Genomic DNA, 17,753 nt, shown 5'->3' on the forward strand with positions numbered 1-17,753 from the left:
TCCATCCTCCATATGCTCTAAGGTAACAGGATCCCTTTTTGGAGCGACTTGCTTTCGCTGTGTTGTACCTCTCCTTCATTCTTCGTGTGCCACATACATTTTGCTTTTAGCTTTCAATTTTCATGTTGACGCTTTGCAATTCTTAAACGAACACAAGGCGTCTATTCACTGTTCGAATTCGGGCATAAAACAGGGCAGGATATTCCTTTTTTTTCCTCACTGGGCGAGATGGGTGCGGGCATGGATGGCTGTAAAGATGGTTAAAATCGGGGAAAAAGGAAACAAAATATGCCACAAAATAAAGCCGGTATGGTGTGTTAAACTCAATGAAAATGGATGCTCTATAAAGTCCTGGACACACACACACACCTTGGGAAAGCCCAAAACCTGTATTGCAACTCTTACAAATGCCTTACAAAAATCAGGCAACAGCCTTCTGGGCCTTATTCTTAATCTGCACCTATTCTACTCACATGTGTGCACGAGTGTGTGTGGGTTCGTGTATGTGTGTTCGTGTGTGTGTGTTTGTAATGCAGAACTGAAGGAAAATCAACAGAGAAAAAGCAAAAGTCCTGAAATGAATAAAAAACGAGAGAGGATCTATAAAAAGAAACTCCATGAAAATTTGTGCCAACGACCAGTAGTAACACGAAATATGCAATAAATGTAAATATTAAAAATTCACACATACAGACACATGCACTCTCACTCACACACACACACACATCCAGGCAGGAAAAAGGAGTAAAGGCTTACATACCAAGAAGGCAAAGGAGAAGCTGTATAAGTCGCAATAAAAACAGAAAAGTGCAACTAGGAAGTTTAATTTTTTATATGCCATCATCATAAATGCATTGCCAGCCAGTCGGCCAGCCTGGCATTCAGTCAGTCAGTCAGTCCGTCATTCAGTCAACCAGCCATTCAGCATTTCTGACAACTTAAGACACTGACAAAATGAAAAACTATTCCAAAGAAAAGAGAAAATTCTTATGTTTATTTAACAAAGTAGAGCTGCTTTTTCTCTTTGCTTTTCCTCTTTACCGACAGGGGTAGGGAAGGGGGAGCGGGGAAGAGCTTGAATGAAGGAGAGTGAAAAGACTGTCCTATATAAGTTTTTTTTTCTTCATTTGATCAACTTTATAAGCTTTATGATTTTGAATTAACGTATTTCCTATGATGTTGTTGCTTTTTTGTTGCCATTGTTGTTGTTGTTTTTGTATTCACTTCACCTACATCCTTTGAGGATGTTTAAGGATGTTTGTTTTTTCATAGTTTCTACATGAGAGTCCTGGGAAAAAAGAAACTGCACACACAGGATATACAGTGGTATGGAAATGAGAGAGAGAGACAAAAAAAGGAAATATTTTTTGGTTCGTATAGATCCAAAGAAAGGAAAGAAGGAAGGTAAGAAAAGAGGATCCAGGTTTTGAAGAGCAGGTTCTTCAAGGATACTCCTTTTGCATAAAATCGTGTTTTTCAAGAACACTTTTTGTTCAGAAAGTTCTAGGGATATCCAAGGATATCCTGTCTGAAATTCCTTCCCCGCTTGGAATGAAAATTAATCAGAGTCCTGGGTAAATTCACACAGGATACACAGTGGTATGGAAATGATAGAGAGACACAAAAAAAGGAAATATTTTTGGCCCGTATAGACCCAAAGAAAGGAAGGAAGGTAGGAAAAGAGGATCCAGGTTTTGAAGAGCACGTTATTTTTTATTTTTTTTTTTTTTTTGCAGAAAATCGTGTTTTTCAAGAACACAAAAAATTGTTCAGAAGCTGTTAGAGACATCCAAGAATATCCTGTCTGAAATACCTTCCCCGAACCTAAAGTCGCTTGGAATGAAAATTAATCAGAGTCCTGGAAAAAGTCACACAGGATATACAGTGGTATGGAAATGAGAGAGAGAGACAAAAAAGGAAATATTTTTGGCTCGTAAAGGTCCATAAAAAGGAAGGAAAGAGGGTGCAGGTTTTGAAGAACATGTTTTTCGAGGATGTTTTTTCTTCAGATCCTTTTAAGGATATTTTCCCAAAACTACCATTTATGTATCCTAAGGCCCACTAAAAATATTAGAAAATCATTTTTTTTTATCAAGGCCACGATTTGTTCAGAAACTTCTAAGGACATCCAGTCACTGTCTGGAATACTTCCCCATCCGCAAAGTTGCTCCCCCAAATCTTCAGCCTCATAAAAACTTTCTGATTTTCTTTCTTTTCAACTCATCTACTAAGAATATCTATGGCTTCAGCTCACCTGTAAAGGCTGTCTAAGCCGCCCTAATCATCTTAAGACTCTCAGTGGCTTTAGCACGACCATAAAGGATCTCTGAGTATTCAGCTCGTCGATAAAGGAGACTTCAGCTTGTCTGCCCAGGTCCTTCACTAGAAAATCATTTTTATCAAGGACACTTTTTGTTCAAAAATGTCTAAGGATATTCAATCACTGTCTGAAATACTTTCCTAGCCCTGAAGTCGCTTAAACTGAGAATAAATGAGAGTCCTGTGAAAATTTACACAGAGTATGAAAATGAGAGATTAAACAGAAAACTCTTTGGCTTTTAAAGATTCATAAAGAGGAACCTGTTTTTTTGAAGAGTCGGTTTTCCAAGGATGCTTTTTTATTGAGCTTCTTTTAAGGATATATTCCCAAGATTATGTGTTTTAAAGTAAAGGACACTTCTTGTTCAGAAACACCTAAAGATATCCAGTCCGTGTATTCTAACAAGATATGCCTCTCACGGAAATATCTTTCCAGACCCTAAGGAATCATAGAATTTGAATAAATGAGACTTCTGGGAAAAGTTCAGAAAGAATGTAAATAATCGAATAATCAAAAAAGGACCCATTATAAAAGGATCCTGTGTTTTAAATTCCCGTTTTCCAAGATTGCTTTTTGTTTACATTCTCTTATAGATTTTGTCCCAATATTCCCAGGTCGGACTTTAGAAAATCGTGTTTTTCATGTCTCACTATCCTAACAACAGATTTCTCCTACCGAAATATTTTCCTTGACCTTGAATGAGAATAAATGAGAGTCCTGAACAGGCTTCATTCTTTTTGGTCCTCGGTTCTATTTTTTCAAGGATGTTTTGTTTTCAAATTTCTCTCTTGGAATCAACATTCCAGACCCAATATTCGCTTTGAATGAGAGTCCTGGCCCTGAATGAGAATATATGAGAGTCCTGGGGAATTTTACACAGTGGTATGGAAATAAAACAGGAATGAAGAAAATTGGCTCCCGTAGATCCACAAAAAGGGAAGCCAGGGGAAAAGGACTCATTCTTTTTTAATTTTTTTTTCCAAGGACGTTTTTTATTTAAAAGGAGATTCTCTTATCTCCCTAATACCCCTTGCCTATATCCTTACACCAGATTTCTCCAATGGAATCAACGTCTCAGACCATAAACTCGATTTGAAATAGAGACCTGGAAAAATTCACACGGGACATTGATTGGCTCTGCCCAAGGAGAAGAAAAGTGGAACCTGATTCTAGGAAAACAAAATTATTTAATTTTTAGTTGCTAAGGCCCGGGTCTGGCACCAGAAAGCTTGTTACTCAATATCTCTTTTTATTTAGAAACGTCCCACCACTGGGTCCTACAAAGAAGGCCGAATCTGGTACCAGAAAGCTTGTTCCTAATATTTCTTTTTATTCAGAAACGTCCCATCCCTAAGTAATAAAAACGGGTGTGCTTGTTCCTCAATGTCTCTTTTTATTCAGAAACGAACATCTCTGGGTCCTAAAAACAAATTTGTCTCACAAAAATATCACTAGAGTCGCTTAGAATAAGAGTCCTGGAAGGAATTTCCATAGGATATATAGCGGAATACAAGTAAAAGTTAGAAGAACAGATTCACTACCAAATTTAAGGAAAATGGGAAATCTGATTTTTGGAAAACTGTGTTAGCATAGATAATTTCAAGGATATTCTCTCAAAGAGGACACTTTTTGTTAAGAAGCTGCTTGGACTTTTCCTGAGTCCAAAAAACTACTATCTCCTACTGAAATATCTTCTCAGGTTACCTATGGGTTTGATATGGTAGAATCAAGAAGGTAAAGTAAATTCAAATAAGAATTCTCAGCTCTGCATTTCCTGTCATTTACCTTGCCAAATTTAACTGAATAGAAAACAGGTTCCCATCTCTGGTTTGGGTATATACAAAGGATTTATGAAAAAAAATTGGCAATGAAAAATTGTCAAATGAGTAATTTAAAAAAAATCGGAACTTATGACTTCATGGCTTCACCTTCTTAGTTCTACCATAGAGTGGTCTAAATTATGTTTTTTCCAAAAAAAAAGTCCATAGAAAACTACCCTATTGTCCATTGATAATTTCTCTTAAAATCCAAGAATAGAGCTATTAAAAATTCCAGAATTAATGTCGCAAAAAATATCCACTCTTGGGTCCTTAAAAATGTCCTCATTGGACCTCAAAAAACTGGGATTTCTCCCACCAAAAATTCTCTTACAAAATCCACTATTTGTCCTCAAAAACTCCACGTTTGCCATTTCCCTTAAACTCCACAATTGGGAATTTAAAAAATCCAAAAGTAATTCCCAGCAAAATATCCACCTTTGGGCCTTTAAAAGAAGTCCTTATTTGCCGTCAAAAAAGGGGATTTTTTCCCTCCAAAAATTTTCTTGAAAATCCACTTTTTTATCCTCAATAACTCCTTGTTTGCCATTTATTATTTCCCGTAAACTCCCTTGGCCATTTAAAAAATCCAAAAGTGATTCCCAGAAATATATCCACATTTGGGCCCTTAAAATGAAATCCTGATTTTTTTCCTCCAAAAAATTCCCTTAAAAAATCCACTATTTATCCTTAATCAACTCCCAAAAAATCTATGGTTACCCTTCAAAAAAATTCCATTCTTTATCTCTCCCAAAAATTTCATAAAAAGTTCTGCCATAGATCCCAGTAAAAATGGCTTTAAATCCATGATAGGACCCTGGATTGGACCCTGGATCTAAAAAAATCGAGGTTTTTACTGCAATTCTTATATCTAAAAACCACAATGGTATTCCAAGGAGTACCTTCAAAAAGGATTTTCAGAATCCTACGTAAATCCCCTTTAAAGGAGTCCTCCCAGGACATACTGATGTGAATTTAGACATACAATATTCCATTTAAAAAGGTCCTCCTTGGACATACGATTAGAGATTCGATCGTCTAATACTAATCTATGATTACCCTTCAAAAAAATTCCATGATTTATCTCTCCCAAAAATTCTATAAAAAATTTTACCAAAACTCCCACGTAAAAATGGCTTTAAAAATGGCTTAAAATGATGGGATCCTGGATTGGACCCTGGATCTAAAGAAATCGACCATTGTACCTCTGAGGTTTTTTACTGCAATTCGTATCTCTAAAAACCACAATAATATTCCCAGGAGTACCTTTAAAGCGGATTTTCAGAATTCTACGTAAATCCCTTTTAAAGGAGTCCTCCCAGGACATACTGATGTGAATTTATAATACAATATTCCATTTAAAAAGGTCCTCCTTGGACATACTATTTTTGATTTAGATATAGATATAGATTTAGTCTAGTCCTTTCTTTGTAGACCATTTTTAATTTTTTTAAAATATCAACATTTGGGCCTCATTTGTCCTCAAAAAAAAGGGGATTTTTCCCTCCAAAAATCAATTCCTAAGAAATCTATGATTACCCTTTAAAAACAATCCATGACTTATCTCTCAAAAAATTCTATAAAAAGATTTACCATAGCTCCCAGTAAAAATGGCTTTAAATCCATGATTGGACCCTGGATCTAAAAAAATCGACCACTGTAGCTCTGAGGTTTTTATTACAATTCGTATCTCTAAAAACCACAATGGTATCCAAGGAGTACCTTTAAAAGGGGATTTTCAAAATCCTTTTAAAATCCCTTTTAAAGGAGTCCTGCAATATACCCTTTAAAAACGTCCTCCCTAGACATATTATTATGGATTCAGACATTCGATCGTCTAGTCCATTTTTAATTTCTTCATTTTAATATCCAAAATTTAGTTTTATTTTCTTGAGGTCCATGTTCCCGACTCATATTATCATCCTTCAACTTAAAGGACTTCCGTTCTGACAGACAAAAACAAGTTATCCTTTTTCAATTATTTTGTAGTGTCCTGTCCTCAATGCTAGCTAGCATCCCGGTAACAATTCCACATTGTCGGATGTTGCTCTGGGAATAAAGGAAATCATCTTTTTTTATTTGTGAATTTTATTTATTTATTTTTTTACAAACATACATCCATATACACATACATACATACACACATACATACATATGTATACGTGTGGATTTGTAGGTGAATAGAATATGCAAAAGATTTTAGCAATGTATGAATGTGTCTCCGAGTGAGTGTGCGTGTGTGTGTGTGCGATGCTGGATTTCTTTTTGAATACTTCAGATTCGTATTCATGGAGAGTGTTTGCTCACAGAATTCTTTTGAACCTGGTTGGAGATGAAGAAGAAACACAAAAACAGCAAAAAAACGTATCACACACACTTTTTACACGTTTTGAATTGCACATACTCCCGGTTTTTTTTTGTGGAAAAAAAACACTTCTTAGAATCCCTGGGGAAAAGGTGAGCTGCCAGCAAATGCCATGCATTCATAGATGTGTCACTACGTGTGCAATTGAAAAAGTGAGATTGTGGCTTGGAGCTCCACCTCCACCACACATACATATGAATTTTTCCTTTCCTTAGCATCCCCCCCCTCTCCCAACCATTTTGGCTCATGTGGAATCTGTCTGCATTTAGTTTTGAATTATCCTTTTTCTGGTGCGTATAAAAGATGTTAGAAACGAAAATGACAGCAGTGCAATTTGTCGTCGTTGGGTTTTTTTCGTTCCTTTTTTTTTTCTTTCTTTCTGCCCCTTAAATATTTCAAAAGCTTAAAAGGTAAAACGATAAAACTGCAATTTAAACATGTTTGAGGAATACAATGACAAGGATATGGATTCTGATGTTAACTAAATAGTTTTTCATTTGACTGATTCTCAAGAACCAGCTTTTCACATTTCAATTGTCCGATGCCAGAATTTACAGCAATCAAGAGAATAGGGCAACAGGAAAATTAGCATCATTTGAAATATTATTTTCTACTATCGTGAAAATATCAAATGTTTTACACTTAAAAATACAAAAAAAAAAAATCCAAAACAGGACCCTTACAAAATTCCAAAATCCCACTTTGAAAATCCTAAAAATCTACGTTGGTTTCTTGGAAAAAGAAGTTACAATATATCCGCTATTAGACCCTTAAAAATATTTAATGGCCTCAATAAAAAACAAAAACTTTAACAAATTTCTGTTCCCCTCAACAAATCTCTAAAAAATATTTATGGGTCTATCTTCCAACAATCTAAAATCAACTCTATCAAAACTCCATAATTGCCTCTCAAAATGTGGTTATATTAAAAATCCACGCTTCCCCTCCCTTTAGAAAATCTATGTTCGATTCTCCAAAAATATCCTGAAAGGTACTGCCCAACTTAAGCTTCTTAAAAAAATCCATAATCAGCGTTACTCCCTTAAAGTTTACACCTGAGATCCCCTCCGGCAAATTTACAATTGGGCTATTGCAATTCATGAAGAAAAAATTTGTAATGGGGTCTTCAAAACCTAGGTTTGGGACCTCAACAAATCCTTTAACACCAAAAAGGCCTTCAAAACACCTTTCAAATATCCAGAATTGGTCCTCAAAAATCCATGTTGGAACCTTTAAAATCCTCGACGGGATGTTCAGCAATTCCATGATGTGACCGCTGGAAAAAATCTGCAGATGGCCTTTAGAAATTCTAAGTATGATCCTCCGAAAATTCCTTAAATGGATCTATTAAAAATTAAAAAAAACCACACTTCCCCTCTTAAGAAATTGATCCTCCAAAAATATTTTAATGAGTACAACTGCCCAAATTAAACTTCTGAAAAAATCCATAATCAATGCTACTCCCTTAAAATGTACACCTGAGGTCCCCTCCCGCAAATTTACGATTGGACCATTACAATTCATCAATAAAAAAATCCGTAAAATCTAGGTTTGGGAAAATCCAGAATCCATTGGTACTTAAAAATACACGTCGTGTCCTCTTAAAATCCTCTACGGGGCGCTCGACAACCCCCCGAAATGAAAGCTTGTCAAAAATCCGCGATAGTCCATTAGAAACTTTAAAACTTAAAATCGACCCCTTTAGAAAACCTATGTTTGATTGTACGAAAATGTCCTGAAAAGTACGACTGCCGAACTTAAAAAATCCAAAGTCAGCGTCACTTCCTTAAAATGTAGACTTTAGATGTCCTCCGGCAAATTTACGAGAATTCACAAAAACCGTGCAAAGCCATTCCAACAATTCCATAAAAAAACTCCTCGATTGGGACCTCGAAAAATTCATCATTATTCTCTCCAAAAAATGAAAAAAAACTCCATCTTTAAAAATCTGCGATTGCCGCCTAAAAAGCTTTATGTATTGAAAAAAAAAATTATAAAAAATCGAAAAGCTTCTTTAAATTTACTATGGCTCTCTTTATCATCCGGTCATCCTTAAAAATTCACGATTAACGCCTAAAAATCTCTAAAAATTAAAAAAAAAAAACGATTCCGAGATTTACTTCTCTAGAAATTCCTTTAAAAATCGACTACAATTATCTCTTCTAAAAACAGTTTAAATTTTATCAAAGGATGCATCCCATAAATAATTATCAAAAACTCCCATCAAAGTTACCTCCACAAAAAAAATCCACGATAAGTCTCTACGAACATTTCATAAAAAAAATCAAGACTGGCCTCTCAAAAATTACCTTCTTCTTCTCCCTAAAGCTTCTATTATTTTCTCCCTCCAAAATATCCTTTAAATTCCACGATCGGTTAATTTAAAAATTTTATAAAAAACTCCGCTCTTGGTCCCTCTAAAAATCTTGTTTTGTTGGCTGTAATCAACGGTTATGTCTCTGAGAGTGCATCAAAAAAACTCTCTGAGTTGTAATACACAATTGTAGCTCTGAGAGCATTTTAAACATTCTCTGAAAAACTCACAATTGTAGAGCATATATTTCAATAAATATAAATTGCAATTTTTAAAGTCTCTAAAATCATATTTTTTTCAAATTCTAGGGTCGGTCAGTTTAAAAATTCTTAAAAAAAACTCTATTCTTGATGCCTCTAAAAATCTTGTTTTGTTGATTCTAATCAACAGTTATGTCTCTGAGAGAGCATTAAATAAACTCTCGGAGTTATAATACACAATTGGGATTCTGAGAGCCTTTTAAAAAGTTCCCCTTAAAACTCTCAATTCTAGAACACATATTTAAAGAATAAAAATTACAATGTTTTATAGACTCGCAAAACATATTTTTTTAAAACCTCACTCCTTGACGAAAACTTTTGCCCTCTACTTTAGAACTTTCTTTGGGAAGTTTTGGGTATTATATTTGTATTTCAATATTGGCTTCTGTGTGTGTGTGCTTCCCCAGCAAGTGAATTCGAAAAATAAAGTTCTTTATTTTCTGTATGAACACATTGAATGGTTGCCACGACGACTACGACAATGATGATGAAGATGACGATGATGATGATGCTGAGGTGGAGAATAAAGAATCCAAAAAAATACGACAAAGTCTTATGTGGCTCAGAGGAGTAATCACTGGTAGTCTATCTTGTATTCTGTTGAAGTGTAAATCTTCTCCAGAAGCAGAAATGAAAAATATTTTGATCACACTTCTGGTGCAAAGCAGCCAGTCGAACAGGTCGGGCATACAGGTCGTCTTGCAAAAAAGCAGGGAGCAGATAAAATATTTAATGATGCAAAAATAAAAATGCAACAATCATTCATTCGTTCTTATTTTAAAAAGCAAACAGAGAAATGAAGGAATCGCTTAAATTTGAACGTTCAACACTTGAGTTTAACGAGGTGTGGCAAAGGTCCCCAAAAAAAATGGGAGGAGAAATGAGAGGGAGAGAGTTTTTTGGCAACCTCCACACAAACACAAGTCAATCATTGTGTCAGCAAGAATCCATGGGTGTAGGACTTAGATAACAAATGATGAACAAATTCGCTCTGCTTCCAATTCTTCTTCTCTTCTCTTTTTTTTTTTTGGAAACTTATTATACAACTAAGCAGAGAAGTAGCGTTATACAATGAGAAACTAATATTTGTTCAGCAGCGGCAACATCATCCTCATCATTCTAAGTAGCCCTTTTTGATTTTAGCTGGCAAGTATCCTTGGTTTAAATGAGAGACCACACTCAAACACACACACACACACATCGTAACATGTTACTTACACTAATGACATAAATGCTGGCCGTTTTTGGCCGGACACCACCAACAGAGATGGCCACTAAGAAGATGTTTGAGGTTTAATTTTGTGTATTGTCGTAAATGTCACAAACGTATATAAATGGCTTGGACAAGAATTTCAAGCCAAAAAATCCATGCCAAACGGCTTCTAAGGTATTTCTTGGGGTTTACAACCTAAAATTTGGTTTATGTCGTAAATGTCACAAACCTATATAAATGGCTAGGACATGAATTTCAAGCCAAAAATCCATGCCAAACGGTTTGTGAGGTATTTCTTGGGGTTTACAACCTAAAATTTGATACATGTCGTAAATGTCACAAACTGGTAAAAAACCTCAGAAACGTATTATTTGTCAAAAATTCATGCAAAATCCATTAAAAGAAGTTATTTAAGGTTTACAACTAGAATTTTTCAACATGTCGTAAATGTAAAAAACTTGTATAAAACCTCTAAAACGTATTAGAACCTAAATTTTGGTAAAACCTCAGAAACACATTATTTGTCAAAAATGTATTAAATGAAGTTATTTAAGGTTTACAACTAGAATTTTCCAACATGTCGCAAATGTCACAAACTTGTATAAAACCTCAAAGACCAGTTATGCTTACAAATGTTTGCAAAAATTCTCTAAATGTCAAAAACTTGTATAAAACCTCCAAAACGTATTACAACCTAAAATTTGGTACATGTCGTAAATGTAACAAACTTGTAAAAAACCTCCCTAACGTATTATTTGTCAAAAATTTATTAAAAGATGTTATTTAAGGGTTAAAACTAGAATTTTTCAATATGTCGCAAATGTCAAAAACTTGTATAAACTTGTATAAAACCTCAAAACCCCGTTTTTCTTCAAAAATTTTGCAACAATTCTGCTATAGATAACGGTATTTGGCATGTACTCATTCAGAATGGTTTACTTTCAAGATTTTTTAGGTATGAAACCAAAAATGTTTAACATGTCGTAAAAGTCAAAAATTAGTAAAAACCTTCTGACGATGTGTTTCTTGTTAAAAACCATTCCAAACACCTCAAAATACATTTTTTTAGGTTTACAACCCAAAATTTTGAATATGTCACAAATGTCAAAAACTTGTATAAAAACTCAAAACCTTGTTATTCTTCAAAAAATATACAAAGACTAGATTACTTGGCATGTAGTCAGTCATAATCGTCTATTTTGAATATTTTTTTAGGTTTCAAACCTCAAGTTTTCAACATGTCGTAAACGTCAAAAACTAGTAGAAAGCTTTTGAAGATGTATACCTTGTCAAAAATCATTCAAAATGCCTCAAAAGTTATTCTTTTGGGTTTACAACCTAAAATTTTGAAAATGTCGCAAATGTCAAAAACTTGTATAAAACCTCAAAACCTTGTTGTTCTTCAAAAAATATACAAATATTAGATTGCTTGGCATGTAGGCAGTCATAATCGTCTATTTTCAAAATTTTTTTAGGTTTAAAACCTCAAGTTTTCAACATGTCGTAAACGTCATAAACTAGTAGAAAGCTTTTAAAAGAAGTATATCTTGCCAAAAATCATTCAAAACGTCGCAAAAAGCATTCTTTAAGGTTTACAACATAAAATTTAGAACATGTCGCAAATGTCAAAAACTTGTATAAAACCTCCGGAACGTGTTGTTCGTCAAAAAAACGTACAAAAAATTTGTTACAAAGTAGTTTGTCTATCATCTGCCAATTCAGAATGGTCTATGGAAAGATGTTTTAGGTTTAAAATCCGAAATTTTAAAATTGTCGTAAAAGTCAAAAATTAGTGTACACCTTTAAAAATGAAATTTAATGTCGAAAAACAATCCAAAATACCTAAAAAGACCTTATTTTAGGTTTATAGCCTAAAATATTTGATATGTCGAATATGTCAAAAACTTGTATAAAATGTAGAAAAAGGTATATTTGGCGAAAACCACAACTATAAGTTTTGCAGGTTGGTTAAGACTGCATATAACCATCAGGGATGATGTGTAAATATGTTTTAAGGGTTGCAATCACAGATTTTCTTTATGTCGCAAATGTCGTAAACCGGTAATAAGGTTGAGGAAATGAATTTTTCGCCAAAAGTCCAATAATATATGTTGTAAAAGGTTTTTTAAGGTTTACAACCAAAAATTTGACATGTGTCGCAAATGTCAAAAACTTGTATAAAACCTCCAAACCATTTTACACCTTAAAAATTAATCAAAATTCTTAAAAATTTTTTAGGGCTTACACCCAAAAAAAAATTTGCATATGTAGTAAATGTTAAAAACTTGTATAAAAACATTTCCGAACCATTTTACACCTTAAAAATTATTCAAAACTTTTTGTAAGAAATTATTTTTGGTTTAACACATAGCATTTTTCCAAAGTCGTCCTGTATAAAAGGTCAAAAACGTACTTTTTTGGCCAAATGGAATGCAATAAAGGAGGTTTTAGGTTAGAGGGTTACAATTTTTTAATTGCCATATTTTTTGTTTTTATCATAAAATTCAAGAATTAAATTTAGGTTTGAAGGTTTTCTTTTTTGTAACTGTCATAAAAGTATAAAACATGTAAAACCTCTGATTTATCTGTGTTTATCACAAAAGTCAAAAACCTGTCTAATACCTCTAAAACGTTCAAATTGTCCAAAATTGTTTTAGTCTAAAAACACAAATTCTCCGCATAATCCATTGTATAAAACGTCATGTCTTAATGTCGTGCCATCTCTGAGCATCATTACATGTCCGCTGGTGACACAGTTATGTTTGATGTGTTGCTGTCTTTTTTGACTCTTTGCCGTCGTTGTTATTGTTGTTTTTCTTTTGTCCCACAAGATATAATTTCCATTTCTGTGAGTTTCCAAAGGGTCAAACAGGCTGGCTGACGGGCCAAGGCGGCCAGCAACCTCAGCAGCAAATTAAAATATACCATCGAATTCGTGACGAAAATGCCGAAAAAGAACGAGTCAATGGCCTCTGGATGTGCCATTGTAGTTGGTGTCAGTTGTGTTGACTTTTTTCTCCCGCCCCGTTTCCAGATGGGTTCATTTTTTGAAATTGTAACCGCACAACAGCACAAAAAAACTACTCGAACGCACACACAAACACGTTTACACTGAACTACAAAAGTGTAACCAGGTTAGCTGGGAAAATGGCAACAACAAAGAATGCTATCATGTTTTTAACTCTGTACAAACATTCTAATTTTTTGTTGTTTTTGCCACACCAAGCTGAGTCTCACTGTGGGTTGACTTTTTTTGTCCGCCGGCAAAGTGCGGGACAAATGAGATGCACGTACCAGAACACCCAGGGATGGCTTACAATTTACATACACTTGTACTTTTTTATTTGTCCCCATCTACGTATGTCACCAGATCCTTGCTAACATTTGTATGACTTTTTTTGTTGTAGTTGTAGCAAATAACCATCGTCATCATCTATAGAGACCGACGAGCATGGATTCAGAAGAGTATTATGCGTGTGCATTTTGACACCATTGCCCTTTGAGCCGGGACCATATAGAAACGTTTTGTTAGTCCGTTTTTTTTTTTTTTTTTTTGTTCTGTTTTTTTGGGGACGACTCTTGATGTTACGAAAAACCCAAAACCGAAAAAAATCCAGTTGTTTTTGCTTTTGTTGTTTTATTCATGGAGATAAATTCCAATTGGAACATTTAATGTTTTACACAAGCTTACTCTCTCTCTCTCTCTCACACACACACACACACTCTCTCTGCCCTCAACAGTCAGGAAGCTCTTTAATTCAATTAACAAAGAGTGCCATTATGGTTAGATCTTTTCAAATTGCTTGGTGGCGAATGAGTTTTGAGTTTTGGCTTTGTTGGCTGGTTTTTTTGTTGTCCTTTAATTCGAACGCATGTTAACAAAACTGTGGGGCTGTTAATGAGTTTAAAGTGAGATTTGCTGGGGAATGTAACGGATTAAAGGATTTAATTGAAAATGAAAGGGAGTAGAGAGATATGGTGATGGTTTCCGAAAAGTCAACTATAATTGTACGAAAAGTACTAAATAGTACTAAATTTGGTACAGAGCAAAGGAATAGAGCTGAAATCCTGATATTTGATATAGATGTTACTGTTGGTGTTTTTGTGGTTGGAGATGGGTTTTGAAAAGTGAAATACAATTGTACGAAAATTACTAAATAGGCAAAAAATCTTCAAAATACCGAATAAAGGGAGATACCGTTATATGGGGGCTATACGAAGACGTGGACATGCATACGAAATTTTTAGGCATAGGCTGTAGCACCCTTTACAAACTTCGAATGCGAAATTTGAAACAATTCTGGTGAATAATGCCACTAAAATTTTCAAAATACCGAATATCGGAGGTAACGTTATATGGGGGCTATACGAAAACGTTGACATGACCCATTTACAAACTTAACCTGCCGGCAAAATACATATGTATGCAAAATTTTAGCCTTCTATCTCAATTCGTTCGAAAGATAGCGTGATTAGAATAGACAGACATACAGACAGGCGGACATTGCTAAATCGTCTTAGAATTTTACGCTGATATAGAATATATTTACTTTTTAGGTTCGAGGAGTTACAAACGGATTGAGAAAGCTTATATATCCTCCATAGAATGGTGGGGGTATAAAAATAATTCTTAAAGGGTTTTGGATTTGAAAAAAAATTCTTAATGCCTTTGAAAGACTTAATCGGGAGAATCAGGGATTTAGAAAATGTTTGTGAATTATTTCCAAAAATCCTCAAAAAGTTCGAAATCCCATCGAAATTTCCTAGAACATATACAACAGGCTTCGAGAAATCCGAAAAAAAATACAAAAACCTTAAATATCCATTCCTTATCTTTTCATAAACTTCAGAGATAAATCCACGCCTTGTCTTATAAAAAATCCAGAGATACCCTAGAAAATGGTTTAAAAAAATTCACACCCCGCCCTATTGGGTAAAAAACCCGAGTTACTCCTTTCAAAAATTTCTTAAAAAATCAACGCTCGTAGCATCAAAAATGCAGAGATATCACATTTTTCTCATTAAAAGATCGAAATTTTGAAAATCTTGAATCTGTTTTATCCCAGCAAAGAATACAGAAATACCTCCTCAAAAATTATTTAATAAAACCATCTTTTTCGCATTAAAAAATTCTAAAAATCCGAGCCTAGATCCCTCAAAATATTCACAAATTTTCTCCATGGAAAGTCTCTAAAATTTTGCAGTTTTTCCTTGCAAAAATCCTTAAAAATCACGACATGTCAAGCTTAAAAATCGACGGCTCCGCTCCTGAAAAATCCTTTAAAAAATCCACGCCCAGTCCCTTTGACAAAACCAAGGTTCTCCTCTTGAAAAATTCATGTCTATCCTCTTTGGAAAAATCAAGGTTCTCCTCTTTGAAGAATCCTTTAAAAAATCCACGCCCAGTCCCTTTAAAAAAAAACCAAGGTTCTCCTCTTGAAAAATTCACGTCTATTCTCTTTGGAAAAACCAAGGTTCTCCTCTTAAAAAATCCATTAAAACATCCCCGCCAAGTCTCTTCTCCTCCTCTTGAAAAATCCACTTCTATCCTCTTGAAAACTCTACTCTTATCCTCTTTGAAGAATTCTTTTAAAAACATCCGCACACAGTCCATTCTAAAAATCAACAGTTTCACACATAATCTTCAAATCTTCACCTTGTTCCGCAAAAGAAAAAATCATCAGTTACCTCTTTAAAAAAAATTAAAAACCCATTCCTAATATTTTTAATAGAAAAATATCCCTGATGATATTATCACCATTTTTAGAGATTAATTAAATTATCACCAGTGATATTTTTTATTACGATAAAAAATGGTCAACTTTAAAATCACAGGTGATACTTTTCACCATGTCTTTTGTTTTTATATATTTTTTTCTTTATAGAAAAATATTGCCAGTGATATATTTTAATAGAGAAACATCAGTAGTGATATTTCCACAATTTGTAGGGCCAATATTTTTCAATAAATAAAATTATAAACAGTGAAATTTTTTTTAGAAAAAAAAATTATCAACTTTGATATTTTTTATGTGTAGAAAATTATCACCGGTGACACTTTCCTCAAAAAGTGAGTCATAAATGGGATTATTTTTATATTTTTTCATATAGAAACATTTTACGAAAAATGATTTCTTAGAGAAAAATATTGCCAGTAATATTTTTAAATTTTAAAAAAATATCACTGGTAATATTTTTCAATTATAAAAATAACTCTGTTGACATTCTTCAATTATATAAAAATATATTTGGTGATAATTTTATATTATAAAAAAATTTCTCTGGTGGTATTTTCCTTATAAAAAGATCCCACTGTCATTGATTTTCACAAGAAACATATCATAAGTGATATTTTTTATAGAAAAAAAAAAACAATAAAAAAAAGAAAAGTATCACCAACGATATTACATACCCAAGTTCGACCACAGGCAAACTTCAACTTTCCACATTAAAGTCCTCTCTTTTATTGTGGCAAAAAAAATTGTCTTATTAGAAAATAAAAAAGTATCCCTGCCACGTTCTTTTTTTATTATCCCAACTTTTAAAGATATCCAATGCCAATGGATTTGTTATGATGGTCTGTCTCTCGCTCTCTCTCCCTCCCTCTCTCTGGCGTTGGCTTTCCGTATTTAACTTTATATTACTTTACTTTAATGACTTTTAAGCAGAGTTTTAGTAGTTTCCTTCTACGGCTGCTTCCTCCATAGCCTGTGACCACCCCCGCTCACACGCATTTAATCTTCACAATCTTTAATTAACAAAAGCGCTGTCACAAATGCCGCTATTTAACAACAACAAGAACCATATTATAAGAAAATATGATGACAACAACAATTAAAACGTCCATACATACATTGTGGGGACACGTATGTACACTACATGGACAAAGTGTACACACATCTGGCAATAAAGGAAAAAGGAAATTTTGTAAAAAAAGAAATTGTTAAAAAATGAAGCTTTCTTTCGTAATTTTCCTTGGTAAACATTGTGGATTGTTTGAGAGAGAGAGAGAGCTATTCTCTTTTGAGTTTGATTGTATGTCTGTTGCATACTTTTAGTATCAACTGTGTGCGTGTGTGTTTACTCTGTGAAATGTTGTATCCCACCTATATGAAGTTGCATTTAATAATGCCTTAAATGTTATGTTATTAAAACTTGAGATAATTATTTGGGCACACACAGACATACACGCGGTCTACACAAAAGAGCAAAGGTGTATTAGGGTGGGTAGATAAGCAAAGATTTGTGAAAAAATGATTTTAGTTTAGAAATAGTTAAGATAAAGAGAGAGAGAGAGAGAGAAAGAAAATTAGCAAGACTCACAATTTTATAAATAAATAGGTATCTGATCTTATTAACTGGACTTGTAGAGAACTTGGTCTGCAAGGACTAGGGTCTTAATCAGTATTAAACCTTTTTTTCAAAATTTCAATTTCAGAACCTTTTTCATGCCTAAATATCTTG

General features: G+C 33.9%; 1 protein-coding gene across 1 annotated transcript in view; it reads left to right on the forward strand.

Annotated features, from left to right (window-relative positions):
* The window catches only part of LOC101899098 (uncharacterized), a 108,262-nt gene that overhangs the window by 77,590 nt on the left and 12,919 nt on the right, over window positions 1–17,753 (forward strand).

The sequence above is a fragment of the Musca domestica genome, unplaced genomic scaffold (genome assembly GCF_030504385.1).
Source record: "Musca domestica strain aabys unplaced genomic scaffold, Musca_domestica.polishedcontigs.V.1.1 20, whole genome shotgun sequence".
Classification (NCBI taxonomy): domain Eukaryota; kingdom Metazoa; phylum Arthropoda; class Insecta; order Diptera; family Muscidae; genus Musca; species Musca domestica.